At 42.8% G+C, this 24,914-nt stretch overlaps 2 long non-coding RNA genes across 2 annotated transcripts; both read right to left on the bottom strand.

Moving 5' to 3' along the window:
- Window positions 1-18,713: 18,713 nt before the first annotated feature.
- Window positions 18,714-19,572, bottom strand: LOC146857648 (uncharacterized). Its single transcript, XR_014979937.1, has 4 exons — window positions 19,520-19,572; window positions 19,321-19,448; window positions 19,161-19,226; window positions 18,714-18,825 (listed from the first exon to the last, which is right to left on the bottom strand). It is a non-coding gene; the product is annotated as an uncharacterized LOC146857648 (long non-coding RNA).
- Window positions 19,573-23,554: 3,982 nt separating this feature from the next.
- LOC146857647 (uncharacterized) lies at window positions 23,555-24,631 on the bottom strand. Its single transcript, XR_014979596.1, has 4 exons — window positions 24,579-24,631; window positions 24,380-24,507; window positions 24,220-24,285; window positions 23,555-23,884 (listed from the first exon to the last, which is right to left on the bottom strand). It is a non-coding gene; the product is annotated as an uncharacterized LOC146857647 (long non-coding RNA).
- Window positions 24,632-24,914: the final 283 nt, after the last annotated feature.

The following is a 24,914-nucleotide window of genomic DNA, read 5'->3' as shown; positions in this document are numbered from 1 at the left end:
ACAAATTGACACCTGAAATAATTGAAGGTGTAACTCCAGTAATAGAGAAAATGATCAGGCAAGGAATTTTGAGAGAAATAATGAGTAGTCCATGTAATTCACCTATAATGGGACTGAAAAAGCCTAATGGGAAATTCAGGATAGTGCAAGATCTGAGAAAAGTGAACAAAATCGTGATATCATGTTGTCCTATTGTACCAAATCCATCAGTGATTTTATATCAGATTCCCCATGATGCAGAATGGTATACAGTGATTGATCTGTGTCATGCTTTGTTTTCCATCCCATTGCATCAAGACAGTCAGCAACTTTTTGCATTTCGTTTTGGTGAGCGCATTTTGGCATGGTGCCGAATCCCACAGGGGTATACAGAAAGCCCCTCAATATTCAATCAGCTATTGAAGAAGTCTTTGGAGAGTCTAGAAATGCCAGAAAGCTCTGTATTGGTCCAATATATTGACGACCTTTTGGTGGCGTCAAAAACACGTGAAGCTTGTGAGGTAGATACAATAGCCTTGCTGAATCATTTGGCAGATGGAGGACTTAAAGTGTCACCAACGAAACTACAGTTTTGCAAGAAGGAAGTGCAATATTTGGGACATAACATTGAGAAAGGACTAAGGAAAACAACCATAGACAGAATCAGAATAATAAAAGGAATGAGAGCTCCCATGACTCAAAGAGAAGTGAGAATGTTTTTGGGAATGGTTGGGTACTGTCGTCAGTGGATTGGTAACTTCTACTTGATCGCAAAGCCTTTGGTGCGATTAACGAGAAGTGATGTGAAAGATCCCCTTGAATTAAACAAAGAAGAATGGGCAGCATTTAGACAATTGAGAGATGGTTTGTGTGAAGCACCTGCCTTAGGTATGCCTGACTATGAGAAAGAATTCGAGTTGTATTGCAGTGAGAGAAATGGATGTGCACTTTCTGTGTTGACCCAGAAGCATGGAAAAATGAGAAGACCAATTGCATATTTTTCATCAATGCTAGATCCAGTAGCTGTAGGTTTACCTGGATGTTTGAAAGCGGTGGCTGCAACATGTCGGAGTTTGGAGCAGAGTGAAGGAATTGTGATGGGATATCCATTGAAAGTGTTTGTACCCCATGATGTAGCAATTCTGTTATCAAGGAGTCGTACTCAGTATATGACACATAGTCGGCTGACTAAGTATGAAAAGGTCATATTGGGTGCCACTAATGTGAGTCTTGCAAGATGTGTGAATGTGAATCCTGCAACTTTGTTGCCTGATGCTGAGATTGTGGAAGTAAGAGATGAAGTTGATCATGATTGTCTGGATGTACTTGATTTTTGTACAAAACCACGTCCAGACATAAAAGATGTACCTTTGCCAGAAAGTGATTTTGTGATGTTCGTTGATGGGTCATGTTTGAGAACAGATGAAGGAGTGCTGAGTGCAGCGTATGCAGTATGCACAGTCGCAGCAGTAATAGAAGCATCATATCTGAAAGGAGTGAAATCATCCCAAGTAGCAGAACTTGTGGCTTTGACTAGAGCATGCAAGATTGGAAAGAGTGTGAGAGTGACTGTGATAACTGACAGCCAGTATGGCTTTGGAGTCGTCCACGACTTTGGCCAACTATGGCTACAAAGAGGTTTCCTGACCTCGAGTGGAACTCCTATTAAGAATGCAGAAGTGGTTGGAAAGTTGCTTGGGGCGATACAGCTGCCTAGACAATTGGCTGTTGTAAAATGTGCTGCTCATAGTCAAGGTGGCCATTATATTGCCACCGGGAACAGGTATGATAACGACATGGCACAGTATTGTGCACGATATCAGAATTCGGCCAATCGGGCTAAGGAAAGAGAAATGTCTTCTTGCTCATTGATGTTCACTAACATTGTGGGAACTTGGGAAGAGGTAAGACAATTGCAGGATGAGGCAGGAGATGAAGAAATGAGACAGTGGGTAAAAGCAGGATGTGCCCCAAGAGAAAAGGATCATGTGTGGGTCTATCGAGATGGAAGACCAGTTATGCCTGATAGCATGATGTCTACCATGGCACGGATGTATCATGGCCAGGGACATATTGGGAGAGATGCCATGATCAGGTCATTTAAGCAGACCTGGTACAATGCAAGATTCAGACTTGTAGCAGAAAGTCTTTGTCAAAAATGCTTAATATGTCAGTAGTACAATCCTGGAAGGAAGACAGTAGTGAGTCTGGGAACAATAGGTCGAGAAGGAGGGCCTTTCACCAGAATGCAAGTAGATTTCATTGAGATGCCTCCCTGTAACAGACTGAGGTATGTTTTGGTTGTGGTCTGCCTATTCTCTAGGTGGGTGGAAGCATTTCCAACAAGAAGAAATGATGGGGTGACAGTAGCCAAGCTACTGCTGAGAGAGTTCATCCCCAGGTTCGGGTTCCCAGTGACAATTGAGTCAGACCGAGGAGGACATTTCCATAATGAGATTGTAGGATTAATTTGTGAAGCATTGAATGTACAACAAAAACTACATTGTGCCTACCGACCAGAGGCTTCTGGTGTGGTTGTACAGATGAATGGTACTATCAAAAATAGAATAGGAAAAATGTGTTTGGCCACAGGTATGAAATGGCCTGATGTCTTGCCTCTAGTACTCATGACAATAAGGTCAATTCCAGACAGAACTACAGGATTGAGTCCTCATGAAATAATCATGGGACGTGCTATGAGACATGTGTTTATACCAGTCAACAAGTTGATGACAATAACTGATGACATGGTGTTGGAATACTGTAAAGGCCTGGCTGACGCAGTTCATTCTGTGTTTCATCAGGTTGGAGCAGATGCCACCACACTTGAAAAGAAGCCAGCCCATGATCGGAGCCCAGGTGAATGGGTAAGGATAAAGGTCCACAGAAGAAGAAATTGTTTGGTTCCAAGGTAGGGAAAACCACGACAAGGCATTCTGACCACGACCACAGCCGTGAAGTGTGCTGGACTGAAGAACTGGATCCATGCAAGTCATACATTGAGAATTCCGAATCCGGTGGACAGCACAGGAAAAAAATACTTTGATGAATCAGAATCAAGTACTGAGTCAGATGACGAAGGGTCAAAGATACGAGGAAACTCTGAAAGGGGGGGAACAGAACAAAGTTCAGCTTTGGTCCCCAGAAGTAGCTCTCTGGGAAGAAGATTGCAGATTTCGGAATCCAGCGATTCTGGAAACGAGCAAGAAGCGCAGGGTTCTAAAAAAGAACACAGAAAGAAAAGAGGAAAGAGTACTGAAGACACAATAAGAGAAATTCGTGAAAAGGAAGTACCAGATGAGAGACTGAGAGAAATTCCACCTGAAATAACAAATTTAAGTGAACAAGGGACAGGTACAGAGAGAGAGGGACAGATTTCTGCAGAAGACCCCCGAGGAGGTGTAAGGAACTGCAACATACAGTTAGGTGAAGGGACAAGTAGCCAGCAGGAAAATTGCGTGTTGGAGATCCGAGGAGGGACAGAAGTAGGGAAAACAAAACAAGTGGTGGAAGAAGAAGTCGCTGAAAAGACAAGGCAAGTTGAGACAGAGTCTGAAGAGAGTGAAAATGAAATACCTGAAGGTCGAGTTCTAAGAAAGAGAGCTTGGAGGAATGAAAAGAATGACAAAAGAAGTAAAGTAAAAAGAGTTGCAAGAGATGATGTTTGGCCCAATAAAATAAGGAAATTGAGATATCGATTGACACAAGTAAATTCACCGAGAGCTGAACAGGTGAATGAATTAACTGGAGACAAAGAGAGTAGAAGAACAAGGAACCCTAACCAGAAGTATAAGTCACCAGAATGGACGTATGTGGCTCTGCCTGAAAAGGGAGAAGAGGCAGATAGTCAAGGAAATCCAGAGGAGGCTGTACTGAAAGTGGTTGAGGATGAAATAGAATCGGAAATCCTGAGAGTTCTCTTGTCCGACATTGGAGAAGAAGAAACGGAAGTTCAGGAAAATCCGTATTCGGATGACGAGAGGAGAGTGAAGAATGATGAGATGCCAAACTGAATAAATTAAGAAAACTATTGATGAAGAAAACAAAATATTGAATCAAAAGATAGAGACTGGTAGAACCAAATAGGTGTTAGAACCTTAGGTTAGGAAAACTAGTTGTGAAGTAAAAGAGGCTAAGTCAAAAGACACGGTCCATTTTAACAAAGATGGCTAACACAGAAAGTAGTAAAGGTAGATGTACATTCATGAGAAGATGGTGTAAAATGTGTTGTTGTTGTACAGGATTATTAATGCTTTTATGGAGCACCCTTGCTCTTGTTATTTCTTTTAAGGCCACTATAGATACATTAGAAGGACATAGTGAGAACAAAACTAATATAGGGAAAATTCCAAAGGTAGTTCCAACTAGAATAGATAATAATTATTTGCATAAAGACAGGTCAATAACAGATTTTTCTAATAATGTGTTTTCAAAATTATTGTATGAATATGTAAAGACAATGGATGTACGGGACTGCTGCGTATGTATGCAGTTACCTGCATCTGTTTCTGAGGGAGTGACATATCATCACCTTCCGGCAACGTATGGAATAACATGTAGTGTAATAGCTAGTTTATTTTATGAGACAGGGAAATTAGAATATTATTTTTCAGATGTAGATAACATTTTTGCGCAAGTGCCTTCTTATAATAAATTAAACAAAGTAAAACCTGCCAAGGTATTAGGTGAATTCTTCTTAGAAACTAAGGAACTAACATTAGAGTATATTTTTAGAAACAATCTGACATGCAGTTTGAAGAAGGAGGAAAAGACATTCCTAGACATGGTTGAGGAAAGAAGATTGAAAATGCAAAGAGAGGCAGCAGAAGGAAAAGTGGGGATATAGAGAAAGAAAAACATTTGAAAGGAGAAGCTAGTCCAACTATAGCTTTAGATTGGCCTCAGAAAGGGAAATTTTGCATTCGAAGGAATCAAACTGTGTATGATAATTATTTTCTAGGTAATAGTGAGTGCCATGATACATATCGAATCATGGGAGGATGGGGATTCAAAGGTGGTAGAGATCCAGTCTTTCCTGTATTATATTTTATTTGTGGGAACAGGGCATATTATCGTTTGCCAGACCATTGGTATGGCACATGTTACGTAGGCCTGGTCTTTCCGAAAAATGTTCAAATGGATAGAGGAGAAGATGGTGTACATAGCTGAAGTAATCATTTAGCTAGGACCAAGAGAGAATCTTGGGCAGAAATTGTGGGCGATATTTTTCAGGCATTGATACCAGCAGTGAGAATAACTCTGAATGCAAACAAAATTAGAAAATTATCAACAGGAGTGGATCGCTTGTCAACAAGCACCGCTGGAGGATTTTTATTGGTTAACACTGAAATGGTTGCCATGCGTGCTATGGTAATGCAAAAGCGACTTGCCCTTGATCTATTATTGACAAAAGAGGGTGGAGTCTGTGGAATGCTGAAAGTTCAACATTGTTGTACTTACATTCCTGACAAAAGCAAAGATCTGAAAACTTATATTAAGAATATTACTGAATTGCATGATGAACTTGCACCACTGGAGGGTGAAGGTGTTTGGGAAAGAATTGGAAATAAAATAGCTGCTATTAAGAATTTCTTAGTAAAAATTGGTAGTACTCTTATAGGTAAAATATTGTTTCCATTAACATGTGTAATCTGCATAATTTTAGTGATAAGATTAGGTTGTTTGTGCTGTAGAAACAAGAAAAATAAGAAAAGAATAAAAAGAGAAAAATTAAAAAGAAAAGACAAGGATCAAGATAGAGATTTGGAAGAGATAACATTAGAAGAATGGAAGGAGAGTATGTATAAAACTGCAACAAGAGAAGAAATGGGTGAAACTGAATTATGATTAAGAGCAAGAAAACATTTTAAAGATTCTGTAAGACAGAACAAAAATTTTGGGTGTTGTGGTGATAAAATCACCAAAGGGGGGATTGCTGGAGCGGGTTATGCAAAATTTTGTATACCCACCCCATTTTGCATGTTGTTTTATTAATTAGATTAATTAATTAATTATAATCGAACTAATGGATTGGAGTGATGTTGAAAATATTTATCAACCTTCCTAATGTATGAATTACACGCGGGATTTGCATTTGCATTGCTAAATTAATACGTGAACTAAATTTCGTACACATACGATAGACAATTAGAATATTGCATGATATATGTTGCTTTTGTGATGTATTTGTGATTCGTGCTTTATTTAGTGAGTATAAACCGCATTGAGTGTTGCTTTTGGCTAGATAAATACACACACATATGGGTATTAGTGAGGGAATAACATTTAATTAGTCATTTTTATGTATTAATTATGTTTTTGTGTTTCTTTGCTTAAGTTGACCATTTTGGCCTATCGAAAGATGGCTGCCTTTGGTGCCTAACCCGACTGCCGACACTGAACAAGGCTTGGGTGAAGTGCGCCTGCGCTGACAACAGATACACCGTGGCCTCGTCCTGACCCCAGATGAACATGTACCCTTCAAGGTTGCTCTGGGACGCAAGCCAGCTTTTCTGAATGAACAATAATGTGCTACTAAAAACCGGATAATTCAAGTACAATGACATCAGAGACTTTATTTTGATGAGAATCCTGTCAGACGATTTCCATGGACCAATCAGAACATTTGAAGACCTTTTTTCGATACAAATTATCAATGATTTTTACTATAAATTATGGTAGAACAGAGAGGTGGTAGCGGGTTCCTTTCTGGCCTTTCTCGATTTCCTGACGTTACGCTGACGGAGAAGACGGTGACACTGCAGGACAGCTGTTAGCCTGAATCTTTGACGGACTGAATTAATGCCCAAACACCTGATGAACTGAACCTACTAAATTGATGGGCATAGATTTGCGAGACTGCCACATTTGACATAGAGGACAACATTTAGCCAGAATAGGTAAATATGAATGGCAACTTGATCAAATGAATGATTTAATTTGAAATATTAATATAAAATTGAATTTGAATATCTACGGAAATGAGTTGGGTTGTTTATTCATTGAAATGTGTTAATAAAAAGATTAATTAGAGAATTAGAAATTCACTTAAACCTGCAACTAACTGATCCGTCCCGATTTATGAGAAGGAATACCAAAGGTGAAGTTTATGGCCTAATGGGCTCCAGAAGGTGGTGTAGATTTGCCGCTCATTAGGGTAGTAGTGATATTTCCTACTCATTTCCAGCGCTGGGAAGAATAATCGCCTCCCACACGGACTAATGGTGAGTGAATGTTGGTGTTATGGGTCCCACCAGCGAATGTATGGATAGTGTGTGTATGTGATGTCTTTGGTCCGTGACGGAGGGAGGGATTTTGCACTCCGCGCTGGAGCAACTGCGCATTCCCAAATCCAAGCAACTCTTCGCCACAGCTGTGGTGAGCGGTCACTAAGACCTGCATCGCCCACCGCAGTCCTTGGAACCAACGCATCGATGGCACGGAGCATCCACAGCGCAGGTTCTCGCAGCTCTCATCTATGGCAGCCTCGACAATCACGCCGGCCTCCGCATCGCAGCCTCACAGCGCCTCAGAACTAAAGCATTGCTATCCGTGCAACCCCAGAGGAAAAACGAACTAAGAAGAAAAAACAGGAAGCGGAACGGTGAGCAACGTATGAGCAATGTTGCAAGCAGAAAGCTAAAGCAGAGGAAAAGTGATGGTAGGGAGAAGAAGCTGGTGGTGTACAGACAGTAAGGAAAGACAACTTGCATTCACATAAAGTGCTGAATTAAAAAGAAAAGAGCCCCCTCAAGTCAGAAGTGGAAAGATACAATTTATCAAATAGAAGCAGTATAAAGAAGAAATGCTCCAGGGATGGGACAAGCACAAGAATAGAGAGGAAAGCCATGGAATAGGATCAGGTAACAGATAAAAGAGCTATCCGATTATGTAGAATATTCTTTAATAGCACCTTGCAACTCCTGAGGTTTGCTGTAACTCCTTAGTTGTGCCTGTGAAACTTGAAATCTTGAACAGCTCAGTTTCTGCACCATTACACAAGCTGGCCCTTCTGGAAGAGAGGCTACATAAACAGAAATCCCTCAAATATAAGTTATTTACTCAAGAGATTAACATATATTACAGAAAACTGAAATTAGCTGGAGAAAAGTCTAGGAATGTAAGAAAGATGTATCTCTTGAGAAAATCAAAAAATAATTACTATTTCTCGCTGATTTCAACGGTTCTTTACACCTCTTGTGACTTGTTCCAAATTGGTTTTGAATAGGAATATGCTTCTTTCTCCTGAATTATTATAGTCTTTCTCGCAGTACTTTTCCAATAAGGTTCAAAAGATCATTGTTAATATTGTGTATGAAACTATACCAAGACCTTGATTTGGGTGGAACTCTGGTGAGAAACACCAAGCCATTTTTAGGTCTCGCTGAGCCCTGCGCATGCCCAGGCTCGGAGAGACATTTTTAGGTCTCGCCTGAGCCAGCGCTTTAGCGCTGCACTGGCGAGAGCTATAGGAAACGGGGATTTGGAAGTGGAAACAAGTGCTTTTCAGGCCCCCAACTACAGTGCATGTGCACCGGGCGCGCGCACCATTTGTCAGCCAGCTGATCGCGGCCGCTTTGATGTTCTCAGTGAACCACGCGGCCACTGAGAACATCAAAGCGGCCCGATAGTGCTCACCATATGCCAGCCTTCCCTGTGTTGCTTTAGCACTGACCGCCCCCCCCCCTCCATGTTACCCGTGTGGCTCAGTCTCTTTCATGGCCGCGCGGCGTTAATTTCAGGGCCGCGCGGCCAATGCTTGTTTTGTTTGTTGCAGAATCTACTTTAGAATTTGCTTCAAACTACGCCGTTGTCATTCCCCCACCCCCCTTGCAAAAAAAACCTCACAGCCTACGGCAACTGTTCCATCTGCTTCATGTTCATTTTTTCTGCTATTCACATCACCCACCCCTGGTTCGCCGCTTCCCTACCACGTCCTGCTTCTCGGTTACCCCTTGCACCGTCCATACCAGCGGTCCCCGGAACGCACGTTTCCCCCCCTCATCTCGAGTCCATTCAGCCGGTTCTGCGCACCCAGCGGGCCGCCCTCACCTCCACTGACGCCCTGACAGTCGCGAGAGGCGCCCCAGACGTCCTTCCTTCACGGCCTCCACACGGTCCGTGGCGCGCGCCACGATGCCGCAGCCCACACTGCTCCAGTGTGTGCCTCTAATGGGAAGCAGTTGGGCTGCGGCGTCTGCTCGGAAACGGACCGGGAGGAAATGCCTTTGGTTGTTTGGGCCAGTCAGGTTCAGGCTGCAGCTATGTGCGATACTTTTATATTAGCAAATACCTCTGGCACCATAGATCACAGTATAACTTAAATCTCAGCAGATCTCTATTGACTGCGAGTTGAATATAATTTCATATATTTAGATAACTTAGTGAACACTTTCTCGATGTGACAATCATAAATCTTCAAATTTCCACTTTTTCAACAATACAGTGTGACAACAAAACACATATATCACAAATATAAGTTTCTCAGTGTGACAATAAACAGGTTTTCACTTTTCCAACATAACAGTGTAGCGACATACATAAATGTGAAAAATTGATACATGAATCAAAACAGTACTCAGATATCCTCTTTGTAAGATAGAGTGGCATATAAAGTCATTATTGCCTCCACGTTGTGTGATTGATTTGGTCCTAAGATGTGATTAGAGAAAAAATATATTTTTCCCAAAATATTGATGGAGAGCGTTGACTAGATATTTACCTTTGGCTCTTCAAGGGGCGTTATTGTATAATTTTATCCCCAATCTGTTCTCATTTTCTGTTAGCCGACGCGTTTCGACCTTTCCTGTTAAGGACCTTTTTATTGCCTTCCTAAGGTCTTCATCAGGGCTTGGTTATAATTCCCTGGGACATCTTTTTGTGCTGTCAGATAAAGAGTGCTTGCGCTTTCTTTTACCTTCCCGTTCGACCTCTAGTGACCAGGTTATGATGTGTGGTTCTTTTGGGCGTTTAGTGGCTTCTTTATAGATCGTTTTGTTTCTTTGTCAGTCAGGGTTGTTTCTTCTCCTCCGTAATCTTCGTCGCCGTCCTTCGTTGTTCGAAAGCTTCCTTTCTCCAGCTATGTGCGAAGCTGGAAACAGGGCAGCACGGTGTCACCCGCCATCCACAGTGTTTTACACTCAAAACTTTGAGAACAAGTCACGCGCCTTGGCAAAAAGCACACACTTTAGACCTACAGCGACTGGGTCTAGGTATTGATAGGCAAACACGGCATCCACAGGGCGGGATTTCCTCACACCTCACTTTAACACTCCACTGCAAGCAGGGCCTTGATCCCCCCAGGGCGATTAGCGTGCACTACAAATACTGAATGATTGACTATAAGCATGCCCGTGCTGTATGTGGTGTACATACAGAATGGGCAGCTGGGCAACTAACAACAGATTCCAAGTGAGACCCTATTGACATAGAAAGTGAAGACAGCGCGATCTATGACGTCACTTGGAGCCACAAAGTTGAAGACTCCATATTGTAGAAGTGTACCCATGCGTTATTCCATGTTGGTTTGGTCCCTCTACTGCCTCTTCCCGCTGCTCAGACCAACATCACAGAGACACAGGAGTCATGGAGGAAGCCATGCACAACATAACCTCACCTCCCTCGCCGCACATTCTTGTGCCTTATGCTAGAATTCAATGTACCAGGTAATAGAGAAGGAACACAATTACTAGATAGTTTACTATCTATTGATTTTGCTCCTTCTCTGTCCAAATATACTAAAATGGCATCCTGCCCCCCTCCCCGCATCAGTATTCTACTTTTCTCCACATAACAGAACACCGGAGTCTTGCCATCCGTGCACAGTACCCCCTGTTCAAAACCCTAAATTAACCTTCTGTCTGACCTCCCCATCCCCACACCATCAGATTAACCACAGAACCGAAGAAGGGAGGCCCAGCCCTGTACTGGCAGTGGCTCTATGACAGCACGACCTACAATCCCCTGTCACCTGTTTGTGTGGAGAGGAGGTGGTGGTTGGCAGTACAAGAGGGACACTTGCGTCCCACCGCCTTCCCCCCGCTCTGCAGTGACCAAAGAGAAACACAAGGGGGTGGGACAATCTGCCAACAATCACTGCACTGCTTCCCATTGGTCACTTGAGGGCCATGAAGGGAGAGGATTGGATTCTGTAACAGTAGCAGCTTTTCACTACTCTGACGTCAGAGAATGAACAAGTTTCAAATCCAGTTCTAGTATATGCACAAACGACTGACCATCAAAGTCATAAGCAGTAGGTTATTTCCATCTTCCTTTTAAAACAATTGTATTGACTCCCAAGAACATCCCAATGTCACACACTCTAATCAGTCAAAAACAACAATTGTGGAGCTATTAAAAACAATAACAAAATCAGATCTTCATCCATAAAGTTACTTATACCTTTGTGTGTAGTTTATTCTTGTTTGGAATTCAAACTGCTGTTAGTAGTGCCTTGAAAGATGTAAATCTCCAAGCATTTCTAGGGAGGAAATGGGACAAGTAAAAGTTTGCTAATAACACGTATGTTGGAGGTGTACTGTTATACCTTGTCTCTTTAATATTTCAGAATGTTTGTATGAACATTCATGCTTGGATGTAGTCTTTTTCCGGTCGAGGCCAGCGGCAGAGCAAATGCACTGCTCGCTCTGCGAGGCATGCAGTAGTCGAGTATGCTGTGGAAGCCTCGCCTTCTCTCCGCCTATATTTTTGATTGGCTGGTGTCATGGTCCTTGGTAAATGCGGGTTTCTGATTTTATGAGGCGCGTTAGTCCATCCTTGTTACCACCCTGTCGCCATTTGTTACCTCCCATGAGGACTGGATCTTTTACTTGTGGCGTTACACGGTCTACATCATAAGTCAGTAGGCACTATTTTTTAGGTCTCGCCTGAGCCAGCGCTTTAGCGCTGCTCTCGTGAGAGCTTTTGTAAATGGGGATCTGGAAGCGCAAACGAGTGCTTTCAGGCCTCCAAATACAGTGCATGTGCGCCGCGCGCGCGCACCATTTGGCAGCCTGCACAACATTTGCTTTCACTTTCGCGGCCGCATGGCCGCTTTGATGTTTGATCGCGATAACTTTCACTTTCGCGGCCGCTTGTTTATCATTGCCAATCCTTATGCGCGTGCGCCACCAGGCCAAGTTAGGACGCACTGCCCCTATCCGTGCGCCACCATACCAGGGTAGGAGCCATGCCCTCCTGTCCGTGCGCCACCAGAGCAGGGTAGAAGTACTCGGGACTGTCTTGACCAAAAGCGCTCTCCAGATTGTACAAACGCACGTTTACAGAGACAAGTGCCCATATTACACCCGCCTGCCCCCGAGACAATCACAGCACCTCTGGAGGAATCGCCAACATTACACACTCCCAGGGTGAATCCGGCTGGGAAACTGCTGTACAGTTGTAATATAACTAACTAGCGCGCGACGGAGGAGCAGCTTTTTAACATGTCAGTATTTGGAAGCCCCTGAGTTATGTGTAACCATGGCCGCTTACCCAAAGCTCCATCTAAAACTGCCCCTTAAGCGTGGCATATTAATACGGTGGTGCAGTGCATATGGCTAGATAGTTTGCGGAAGGGGCATTACTTTGGGGTGGCAGAAAACTTGGAGACGGCCATACACCGCCAATTATTATACGTGAATAGCTCGCGAGGCTAGGACAGTCGCCTTTTTTTGCAAATAATAAATGATTAGTGACCCTTGGAAGATAACAGAGTGGGTCTGTCAGCCCTGTATCTGTAGCTTGCGAGTATGCCAGCAGTACGTGCTTAACTCGCTGAGCTAGCACTTGCTTAGTTCGTCACCTTCTGAAGGCTGAGAAGCGGTGTGAGTGAGCCAGCAACGATTCGAACCTTCGACCGGCAGCTGGCAGAGCTCCGCAGCAGGCGCGTTGACTCACCCCGGCTGCCTTGGACCCTGAAAGCATGCCTCCTTACCATGATGCGGGAGCGCTTTCCTTCCAGGCACAGGGCGGCTCCTTGCACGAGATCCGTGTCTTGGGACATCACCCTTCGGGAAACGACAGAAAGAAGCGGCCTAAAAAAATAGGTGGCTCCGAATTTCTCCAAGTTCTGCTTCAAAACCACAGGCTTATGGGCGCCTATATAAACCAACTCCAAACAATAAATAAGAACTTTTCTAGTGGGCATTGAAACCCCCTTTTTGCAACAAAAGCTGTGTCTTTTCAATGAAGCAATTTGGATGTGGATTGGTTATTTTTTTCGCTGCAATTAACCCAGGGCCTCTTGAAGTAATCGCTCGGTTCCCGTGCAATCCAAGGCAGCGAAAAAACAAACTAACTGCAATTACAACTTGCCGTAAATGCCCGACACAAGAGGCTTCCGGAGTGTCAATTTCAGCTGTCAGTCAGCCAATCCATCAGGCCACCCAAAGAATTGCAAATTTGATTTTTTAATGGCGGTAATTAAAAATCGATTTTTTTTCCGAGCGCACAAAACGCCGAGAGGCAAAGTGGCTGCATGGAGCACGTCTACTATTCACAACAAGCATTTGCAATGCAATAGGTCTCGCATTTATACGAGTTTGAGCTATTGGCATTGTAAATGACAGTGCCTTTTATTTATGTTTTTAAAAAACCAAACTTAAATAAAAAGAATTGTCATTTACAATGCCAATAGCTCAAACTCGTATAAATGCGAGACCTATTGCATTGCAAATGCTTGTTTTATGTGAGTTTTCAAAGTGCTGCTGGCTGGCCTAGCGCTTGCGTTCACGCGACCATGCACGTGCGAACCGCTAGCCGTCAGCAGCCCTTTGAAAACTCGTGTGTCATCGTGATCACTTTCGCTTTCAGAGCAATCGCGATGACGCACGCTTTCAATGCTTGTTAACTTGGTATGCTTTTCACAGGTATTTTCCACACCATGTCATTTTACTTTACACACTCGCTGTGGCTGTATCTGGTGATTTGCTTTGTTTTTCTCTTTCCTGAGATTTTCACTAGGCCATGGGATCTGTTTTTCTCACTCCGTTGGTGATACAGGAGGGAGCCGTTTTCGATATTACGCTTTAGAGAAGTTTTTACTGCACACTTGATTTTTGCGACCTGTATTAACGTTTGCTCACTCACGTTGAAGCTATACTATTTATTTGTTTCCTCTTTACGGAAGTTGTTTCGGGAATGCCAGTAAACTCGGCTAACGAAACTTTCTAAACTGAAGTTCAGCCTAAATGTAGCTGAGGTATGTGTTCTGTGCGTGGAAAAATACTTTTACAGTAGTAGTTACTCTGAAAGAATGGCTTGCATTTACTCGGCTAATTTACCAAGCCATGCGATCCTGGGCATGTCACTACATCATCCCCTGACACCTTCTGGCTCGGTTTCCATTCTACTGACGTCAGGAAAGTTTCGAAGTAGGTTGCACCCGCCCCTCCCCTCCCCCCCTTAGTTTATAGGTACCAGTTACAACTGTGCCTCGGACGTTTAACGTCCAGCTTCTTTCAGGGCCCATCACTCCAGGTATGCCTGGCGGCCAGAAGCAAGGCCCTGAAAGAGAAGGCGCTAGTTGCAGCTCTTGCACAACCGCAGGAAACAAGTTGGCACCGGTCGGTCGCTTTCTGAATTTAGGAAATGTTTGCTCAAGGCCGAAAGGGTCGGCCGCTCAGGCCGCCCTGCTGGCGGGAGCCCGCCATGAGACGGGCGCACCTCTACAGCGCTCTCTGTCTGGTTCCTCCGCTCTCCTTTGTGTGTTAAAAGGTGGCAGTGACACCTTACTGTGTATCCTAGTAAACCTGTAAAAACAAAAGCCCTTTGTTTTTGCTGATCTTTACATGCCCTGTTAAACAAGCATTTGCAATGCAATAGGTCTCACATTTATACGAGTTTCAGCTATTGGCATTGTAAATGACAATGCTTTTTATTTAAGTTTGGTTTTTTAAAAACATAAATAAAAGGCACTGTCATTTACAATGCCAATAGCTCAAACTCGTATAAATGCGAGACCTATTGCATTGCAAATGTTTGTTAGTTTTGTCAATGTGCGACTTGTTTTGGCATGGTTTTTGTAAAACCTTATTGGTGTGGGAGCGGTCGGGCCCTCACCATTGTAACAAACATTGGCAAAAGCAAACATTGTTTTTGGTGTCAAAAAGCCCACCCTGCCACAGTAGTTAATGGCACAACTACTTTCTGTGCAGATATGCTCCTTGTGAAAGAGCAGAATGCTGTCACTCACAGTGAAGTCCGCCGATACAGAGAGAGAGAGAGAGAGAGAGAGAGAGACAGAGAGAGAGAGAGAGAGAGAGAGAGAGAGAGAGACAGAATTTTAATAAAACAGAAAAGGTCATGGTCAACGCTAGACCAAATGAGGGATTCAATTATTACAGAATGTCTCAAAAGTGCACCCACGGTATATGTCCTTGCATTAAGTGCAGCTATATGGCTTTCATGAATTCCCAAGAATTTACAGAATTAGGACAAGAAATAGTACTCCTAGAAAATATTTGTGAAGTGCATTTTAGCATGAGCAAATATGCATAGATTTGCTCATGCGAAAATCTGAGTGCTTGCAAGTTCACTTTCCCTCCAACCACTTTTTTCCCCCAACTCTGTAAGAAGGTTTACTTACGTCTGCCATTGTCAGGAGTAAATTTCCAACACTTCTCAGTATGGGAAAAGATTAGAGAAGAGTTGTTGAAAACCCTTAAAACATGCAAGTTAGTAGGTTTGCACAGACTCAAAAGGGCATTCTAACCCTGGAACTATTGCTTACCACTACCTTTAGCCCCAGTATGTAGATCTGCGGAAACGCGGCAACATAAAGGGATTGCAAGTATTCAAACACCAATATGGTATGAGCCCTGGCATAATCAGAGAGGCCATATCAGAGCTCTTATACAATGAGATTGCTGCCATAATTTGTTGCCGCGCTACATGGCACCAAAGGGACAAGTGGATTTAGTTACAAGACAAGTAGATTTACGAAGCAACCTGCCCCATGGACAAGTAGATATTGTATTAAATTCCACACCCCTGAATATGAAAAAAATGTCCTTGTTCCCAAACAATAGGATTTGTACGTCGAGAAAAAAGAAAAATCCACCTGTTCGTTGTTGCTGCAAATGTAGAGCTTTCTGCATCCTTTATGGACCTAGCACGCGATATAAAGCAACAAATAAATGAATAACGCTGCATAAGTGGAAAGTTGCCACACGTAAACACCTTTTTGCGACCAGTAGCAACTTCCACCTAATCTTCATGTATTACAACTGAGAAGTACTTACTAGCACTCGCTAAAAACCCAGATCATAGATTGTCTACACCGTTATAAAGAACCCAAAGCGGATAAAAAATGTGCGAGCTCCATAAACGCGAAACCAGTTGCACCCTGTTCACGGATGTTAGCATTAATCGCCCTCTCTGTTCGCTCCAAACTCAAACAATATTACCATTATTTATCAGTTGAGTGGTGCAGAGACAGCGCATGCGTACAAGAACCATTGGATACCCATTTCACGGCCTATGAAAAGTTTAACGCGGGGAACGCGCGCGGCCAAGGAAAAAACACACCACCGCATCTCATGCACGCGCCTCTCGCTCCTCGGCTTTTATCTTGTGCGTCAGCAACAGGGCGCGCGACACGACGGTGCTCGGGCAGAGACCGGCGTCCACCGAGGTAAGCGCTGCGCACCTCCTTGCTCCCGGGGCTCCTCCCAAAGCTTCCACCGAGCCCACGCTCTGCCTCCCCCTGCCCCTCACGCACCGCGTCCATCCTGCGGTCCCTGCGGAGCGTGAGGACGTTGCGGCGCTGAAGACGACAACGACCAGGCGGCTGCGGCGTAAGGACGGCACCATCTGTCTTTCCTCTCCCTTGCTCCCTGCCTCCGCCCCTCCGCCCGGACGGGCGCGAGGCGTCGAACACGAAGGCTTCGAGAGACCTGCACGCTCGTAGCTTTCATGGCTTATGCACTTCACTCACACTTACCACTAACGTGCCAACGAGGGTGGATGGGTGCAGCACTAATGCCAGGCATGTTTTGGAAGGGGTGTGCTTCATCCCAGCAGGAGCATTTATTCAGTGACCGTGCCCCCCCCCCCCCACCCCCGCCCCGGCCCACATTACAATTTGCGTTCACTGCTTTCACTTGAACCTAAAAAATGTAAAATATTCGCCGGACATACGCCCTATGCACAATTTCTCAAGTGGGAATGGAGACTGTTGAACATGTCTCAACTGTGTAATCTAGGAATGGAACAGTGTATTTATTTTGAACTAGGGAATTCACAATTGAAACACAAACATGCCACATTTTTATTTTGTGAAGCACGAATGCCGCATTAGATATTCAACAGTGTCATGACTGGAAACATACCATGTTCAACTCATCGGGATAGCAGAACACGTTGGATTTGGACACAGGGATCCTGGCCGATTACTTTAGCATAGCAGATCTCTTTGGTAGACATGATACATTTTTAATCCCTAATAACACCCACCCATTTCTCCTTTAATAATTTAAGCCAACGCAAAGGTTTATACGCTCTCAGTATGTCAACCTCATATGTACCCCAGGGGCGTAACTCAGACCCCTGCAGCCCCTGCAGAGCATTGGTTCCCCTAACCCTCCAGGGACCTCTATGCAGCCAGAGGCCAATGAATATCTTGGAGACTCAGGACACTCTCCTCCCATTCTGCTGGGAGGGTGGGGTGTGGCGATCTGAGACAACGGATTCTTGAGACGAGGTATTAGGTTTCTGAAATGGTCTTCTACGAGAGTATACCTCAGCCCAAGTGTACACTTCATTGAGCTTGTAATCTATGGTGTCTCTGCGAAACTTCCGTAATTTGCGCTCTTGTACTTCTTTTCCATAAATTTCAAGTTTGTTGTTAATATCATCAAGGGTCAGTTTCCAGTAATCAGGCTCACAGCGGGTCGAAAGGTCAGATTTTAAAGAAACAATCTCTTCGTCCAGTTCTCGGATTGTTCGGGCGAGTTCTTCAATGAGCAATAAAATGAGATCTAATGAACATTTGTTCAAAACAGCTTGGCACTTTTCCATGAAAGCTTTATTGAATTGGAACTTGTATAATAAAGGTTTAATCGGTAAGCGCAAACCACGGGGGATGCGTTGTACTTTGTGATATTGAATAAGTGTGGATGCGTGAAGTCTTTGGCTTAATGCCCTACGAGTCACAAATTCGAGTTGACGGATTTGTTGCGATACTGAACCGCTTTGGGCATTAAAAGACGGTGCATCTTGTATTAATGAATAAATATCGTTGACCTGTGATGATGAGTATGTGAGGGTGTCAGCTCTGTTGTCAGTTAGGTTAGAAATGCTTTCAAAAGACATGTTTGAAAAACTGTGGAAGGGGTGCTGCTAGCTAGGGTAGGGCTATTAAAGTAATGTCAAATTCTCTATAAGATAGCGCACACCAAATTTCAAAAATTGGTTATTATGTTTGTTACAAATAAACTGTTGAAGCGTGCAACTCAGACGCGAGGTAGCCCACCTCGTAACTAAACGTAAGACTGCTGGTGTTCAGACACCAGTATACTGAGTGCACTGCTGGATGTATATAGAACCCAATTACAACATATTTGCTGTTATGAATTCAAAAATTTAACGGAGCAGTAATCAACTTGGATGATGCAACAATCTAGTATTCCATTAAATCATGGAAGCGTATCATGAAAAAACTGTGTTTATAAGTCAATCTCACAAAGAGCATAAAGTTATACAAGACATGAATTGAAGAATGACTCAAAAAGAAAAACACATTGATACAATCAAAACGACTGCGCTAAGGCAGTGAACTTAGTCGTCAGTTCTTGCAAGGTAGCCCAATGCATTTCGGGATGTGTTTCATCCCTTCTTCAGGGGCAACTGTTGAAAAAAAGAATCAGATTCAAACCTGTATCTCAAGGAGGATCATAATATAAAAAGAATAAATGACAAATAGCGATACAAGATGCAACATGTCTGTGGCCAAAGCAGAAAAAGGCTGATCTATTTCAAGCTTGAGCAATACTGTGAGTGAGCCGAAAACCATGCTGTTTGTGCTCAAAGACCAATCCGAAGGAGTGAAAAGAAAATGAAAGTCACAAACGTGCACCCAGTAATTCAAGTGAAATACACGTGACATAAAATACATGAAGTGAGGCAGAGTGCCGTGTCAGTGATTCCACTAGTACTGTGCTCGAGACCTGAAGAGTTCTTACTAGATAAATAGGACGACTGTCTCGGGGACGGAATTCACAGGAATAGCTGGAGGGGCAGTGCTCAAACTGTATGAATGATGAAAAGAAAAAGGGAACTGTGAATCGGAGTGAAGGAAAATGGCGGCAGAACGAAAGATAAACATTAAAAAACGGGACTTACTGAAAATGCTCTCACTATGAGTGAACCAATGAGGTAGAGAAGTGCTGCTGCACGAGAAATCGAGGATATTCAAGGGTATTCAAGTGAGAGTGGTTGAAACCATCATGTAGTTCAAAGCTCCGAAAGCTCTGCAACCAGAAAGAAGGACCAGTAAAGGAAATGTATAGACAACCAGCAAGACGCTGTGTGAAATGCTTACCGTTCGTGCTTGAGGTGCGGAAGGAAAAAGGTGACGGCTGCTGTGAACATCCGGAAAAGGAAGCGTCGGGGGTGTGCTGTGCCAAGAAGTTAAATGCACGCTTGCGTTGTCACGTGATTAATGTGAATGGTAATCATGAAAATAGGACTGAATGTACCTTGAAAGTAAATACACAAACTGGTACCACGGGATTGTACTGTAAACTATGTTTAAAAGTGTAGAATCAAACAAAACTGAAGAATGTTAAAACAGGTGAACCGTCATGAACGTGATGTAAGGAATAGAAAAAGAAAAAATAAGAATGATTGGAGTGATCTGTGCAGGTCATGTATTTGTGTGAAACAAAAGGTCTAATGGAGTGTGTAACTCACAAGTCGGTCTAACAAGCGAATGCGCGTAAATAAGTGACTCAAACCTCTGAAACCTGCAGAGTAAGTTGTAAATCTAGCGGAAAAGAGATGAAGTGTGCTGGTCGATGGAAAAAGAGAACGAGCAGAAACTGATAAGGATAAGAATACGGAACAAAGTAGTGAAGAGTAGTATTGCTCAAGCTGAAGTAAACGTACATTCTAGGGGGGAGGAAAACAGGAGAATGGAAGAAAAAATACTTGTTGTGTTAAGTAGAGAACATAACTTTACAATGATATGCATTTTAGAAGGAAAAGTAGCATAAGCTGGAAAGAACAAGCAGTCTGAAATCGGGGCAACATATTAAAAAACAAATGTATTTTTATAAAAAACATTGCATTTCAAGTTTGTCATTGAGCCCAAATGGTAACAGGGTCTGTAAAAACTTGGTCCACCAGACTTCTCTCTGAGATAAAAGCCTCTCTGTATTGATCTGTGTGTTCCGAGGCATCATCTCAAGGATGGTGAATCTTAACTGTGCGATGGTGTGGTGGTATTCTAACCAATGTGATGTGAGAGGGGATTTGAGACTTCTAGTTCGGATGGAACTTTTGTGTTCTGAGATCCTCACTTTCACTTTCCGGGAAGTTTTCCCCACATACATTAGTCCGCAAGGACATTTAATAGTGTAGATGACATTAGTAGTATCTCATGTACCGGTATATCTAAGTTGGATAATTTTGCCTGACCGTGGGTGGTGGATGACATTACCAGTGATAGCATTATGGCAATTCACACAGTTCTGGCATTTCTGCATGCCTTTGTGCTCGATGGATTCAATCGTAGATGTAGCTGACAGTATATCTTTGATATTTTTGCTACGAGTGTATGCAAAGATGGGATCAGAAGAAAATAATCCATTGAAGTCTGGTTCGTGTTTGAGAATGTCCCATCTGTTTTTGATAATCTGTCTAATGCGTTGTGAGCTGGTAGAGAATGTGGATACAAAGACATGCTTATTTTGGAGATTCTTAACTGAAGGAGTAAGCAGTTCTGTACGTGTCTTAGTATGGGTTCTGGAAATCGCGGACTCGAGAACTGATTCAGGATACCCGCGGTCTCTGAATTTGGTGACTTGTTTTTGAAGAACTGGTTCAAGATGTTGACTCTCGGAAACAATTCTCTTGGTTCGAATGAGTTGAGAGTACGGTAGATTGCGAATGAGAGATGGAGGATGACAACTGGAATACTGAAGAAGATTGTTTCTATCAGTAGGTTTGGAATAAATTGATGTGATTACTGTGTTGGATTGTTTTGTGATCAATACATCCAGAAAAGACAATTGTTCATTGCTGATGGTATGCGTGAACTGAATGCGAGGATTCTTTTTGTTGAGTTCACCAATATGTTGAACCAAAGAAGCTTCAGAATTTTTCCAAATTAGAAAAATGTCGTCAATGAATCTTGCGTAAAATGCAAGGTTGTCACTCCAAGTGCTGTCTGTGAAGATGTAATCATACTCGAACTTTGCCATAAATGTGTTCGCGTATGCAGGAGCACTGGAAAAACCCATGGACGTGCCGCTTATCTGCAAGTAAAAATCCTTCTTCCATTGTAAATAACTGTGTTGGAGACAAAAAGTAAGGATCTCCAAGATGAAAACTTTGTTTATTGTAGTTTCTGGTAACTGGAGAAGTGCCCATTCACAAGCTTCTAAACCTTCAGACAATGGAATAGATGTGTATAAAGCTGTCACATCAATCGAGCAAAGTAACCATGATTCCAAAAAATTACTGTGTACCTGTTCAAGTAGGGTTAGAAAATGAGTGGTGTCCTTAATGAAACTTCTCCATGTTTGCACAAACTTTTGAAGAAAGTGATCAACAAGTTGGCCTGCCGGCATGAAGATGGAGTCACAAGCGGACACAATGGGTCTGAATGGAGGATCTTGCAGATTTTTGTGTATCTTCGGCAGCATGTAAAGTCTGGGTCGTCTGGGATGAGATACTGTTAAAAAACTGCGAATTTTCTGGTTGATCCAATCCATTTCTTCAGCATGGTCAAGAATGTGAGCAAGGGTATTTTGGAATGAAATTGTCGGGTCTTGATCAAGTTTGATATAGGTGGTAGTATCTTGTAGGTGAAGATAGACTTTTTGTTCATAGAATGTACGGTCCATAATGACCAAGGCTCCGCCTTTGTCTGCTGGTTGTAGTGTGAGTCTGTTGTCCTTAGCTAAGTTGTTGATAATAGCTATTTCGTGTTTTTTCAAATTGGTAGGAAAAGGTTGACGAAAATTAACTTTGGAAAGATCATTCCGAATAAGCGTCCCAAAAGAATCCAATGTTTTATGAGACACTGGTGGCATGAACATAGATTTAGGTTTAAATCGTTGTAACTCTGGATCTGGATCTTCAATTTGGGTGTCAGTAGAATCTTGGGAAGGTACCACGTTGGAAAAAAAGTGCTTTAGTCTTAGATTCCTCATGAATTTAAACAGAGATATCTCTACCTCTAAGAAGTTGGTGTGATGAACAGGAACGAAAGACAATCCTTTATTGAGGACTTTTTCTTGAGATGGAGATAAAGGAACTGATGAAATGTTTATGGTAAGTGTTTGCCTTTGCTCCTCAGATTCCGAGCTTCCAATTCCTTTTCCTTTTCTTTTGCTCCTCCTGATTTTTTTGAATCTGGTGGTCGGCTGGATGATGGGCCGCTGGATAAAAAAGAAGAAGAAGAAGAAGAAGAAGGTTGAATGCTTGTGTCCTTGTCCGTGAGTGTAGTGCTCGTTGTTGGTGTTTCATCAGAAAGTGATACTGGTGTACGTGTAGCTTCAAGATCGCGATCTGAGACAACGGATTCTTGAGACGAGGTATTAGGTTTCTGAAATGGTCTTCTACGAGAGTAAACCTCAGCCCAAGTGTACACTTCATTGAGCTTGTAATCTATGGTGTCTCTGCGAAACTTCCGTAATTTGCGCTCTTGTACTTCTTTTCCATAAATTTCAAGTTTGTTGTTAATATCATCAAGGGTCAGTTTCCAGTAATCAGGCTCACAGCGGGTCGAAAGGTCAGATTTTAAAGAAACAATCTCTTCGTCCAGTTCTCGGATTGTTCGGGCGAGTTCTTCAATGAGCAATAAAATGAGATCTAATGAACATTTGTTCAAAACAGCTTGCCACTTTTCCATGAAAGCTTTATTGAATTGGAACTTGTATAATAAAGGTTTAATCGGTAAGCGCAAACCACGGGGGATGCGTTGTACTTTGTGATATTGAATAAGTGTGGATGCGTGAAGTCTTTGGCTTAATGCCCTACGAGTCACAAATTCGAGTTGACGGATTTGTTGCGATACTGAACCGCTTTGGGCATTAAAAGACGGTGCATCTTGTATTAATGAATAAATATCGTTGACCTGTGATGATGAGTATGTGAGGGTGTCAGCTCTGTTGTCAGTTAGGTTAGAAATGCTTTCAAAAGACATGTTTGAAAAACTGTGGAAGGGGTGCTGCTAGCTAGGGTAGGGCTATTAAAGTAATGTCAAATTCTCTATAAGGTAGCGCACACCAAATTGAAAAAATTGGTTATTATGTTTGTTACAAATAAACTGTTGAAGCGTGCAACTCAGACGCGAGGTAGCCCACCTCGTAACTAAACGTAAGACTGCTGGTGTCCAGACACCAGTATACTGAGTGCACTGCTGGATGTATATAGAACACAATTACAACATATTTGCTGTTATGAATTCAAAAACTTAACGGAGCAGTAATCAACTTGGATGATGCAAAAATCTAGTAATCCATTAAATCATGGAAGCGTATCATGAAAAAACTGTGTTTATAAGTCAATCTCACAAAGAGCATAAAGTTATACAAGACATGAATTGAAGAATGACTCAAAAAGAAAAACACATTGATACAATCAAAACGACTGCGCTAAGGCAGTGAACTTAGTCGTCAGTTCTTGCAAGGTAGCCCAATGCATTTCGGGATGTGTTTCATCCCTTCTTCAGGGGCAACTGTTGAAAAAAAGAATCAGATTCAAACCTGTATCTCAAGGAGGATCATAATATAAAAAGAATAAATGACAAATAGCGATACAAGATGCAACATGTCTGTGGCCAAAGCAGAAAAAGGCTGATCTATTTCAAGCTTGAGCAATACTGTGAGTGAGCCGAAAACCATGCTGTTTGTGCTCAAAGACCAAACCGAAGGAGTGAAAAGAAAATGAAAGTCACGAACGTGCACCCAGTAATTCAAGTGAAATACACGTGATATAAAATGCATGAAGTGAGGCAGAGTGCCATGTCAGTGATTCAACTTGTACTGTGCTCGAGACCTGAAGAGTTCTTACTAGATAAATAGGACGACTGTCTCGGGGACGGAATTCACAGGAATAGCTGGAGGGGCAGTGCTCAAACTGTATGAATGATGAAAAGAAAAAGGGAACTGTGAATCGGAGTGAAGGAAAATGGCGGCAGAACGAAAGATAAACATTAAAAAACGGGACTTACTGAAAATGCTCTCACTATGAGTGAACCAATGAGGTAGAGAAGTGCTGCTGCACGAGAAATCGAGGATATTCAAGGGTATTCAAGTGAGAGTGGTTGAAACCATCATGTAGTTCAAAGCTCCGAAAGCTCTGCAACCAGAAAGAAGGACCAGTAAAGGAAATGTATAGACAACCAGCAAGACGCTGTGTGAAATGCTTACCGTTCGTGCTTGAGGTGCGGAAGGAAAAAGGTGACGGCTGCTGTGAACATCCGGAAAAGGAAGCGTCGGGGGCGTGCTGTGCCAAGAAGTTAAATGCACGCTTGCGTTGTCACGTTTTGCGTCAAACCACTGATCTACAAGTGCATACAACTAAGCCCTCAGCTCTGAGAGACAGCGTCTGCAATACAGTCTCAGAAGCTATATTGTTAGACTGTTCCTGATGCACACAGAAAAGAAAAGACATTCCTGCTGAATTAAACTGATTGCAAAATCTATTGTATTTGCCAACAAAAGGGAGGCTAGTCAAAGAGCAATGTTCTTTTCTGCGTCCAAGAG

This window comes from Triturus cristatus, chromosome 3_2, assembly GCF_964204655.1.
Source record: "Triturus cristatus chromosome 3_2, aTriCri1.1, whole genome shotgun sequence".
In the NCBI taxonomy this organism is placed as follows: Eukaryota; Metazoa; Chordata; class Amphibia; order Caudata; family Salamandridae; genus Triturus; species Triturus cristatus.
This window is presented reverse-complemented; position numbering and strand designations above follow the sequence as displayed.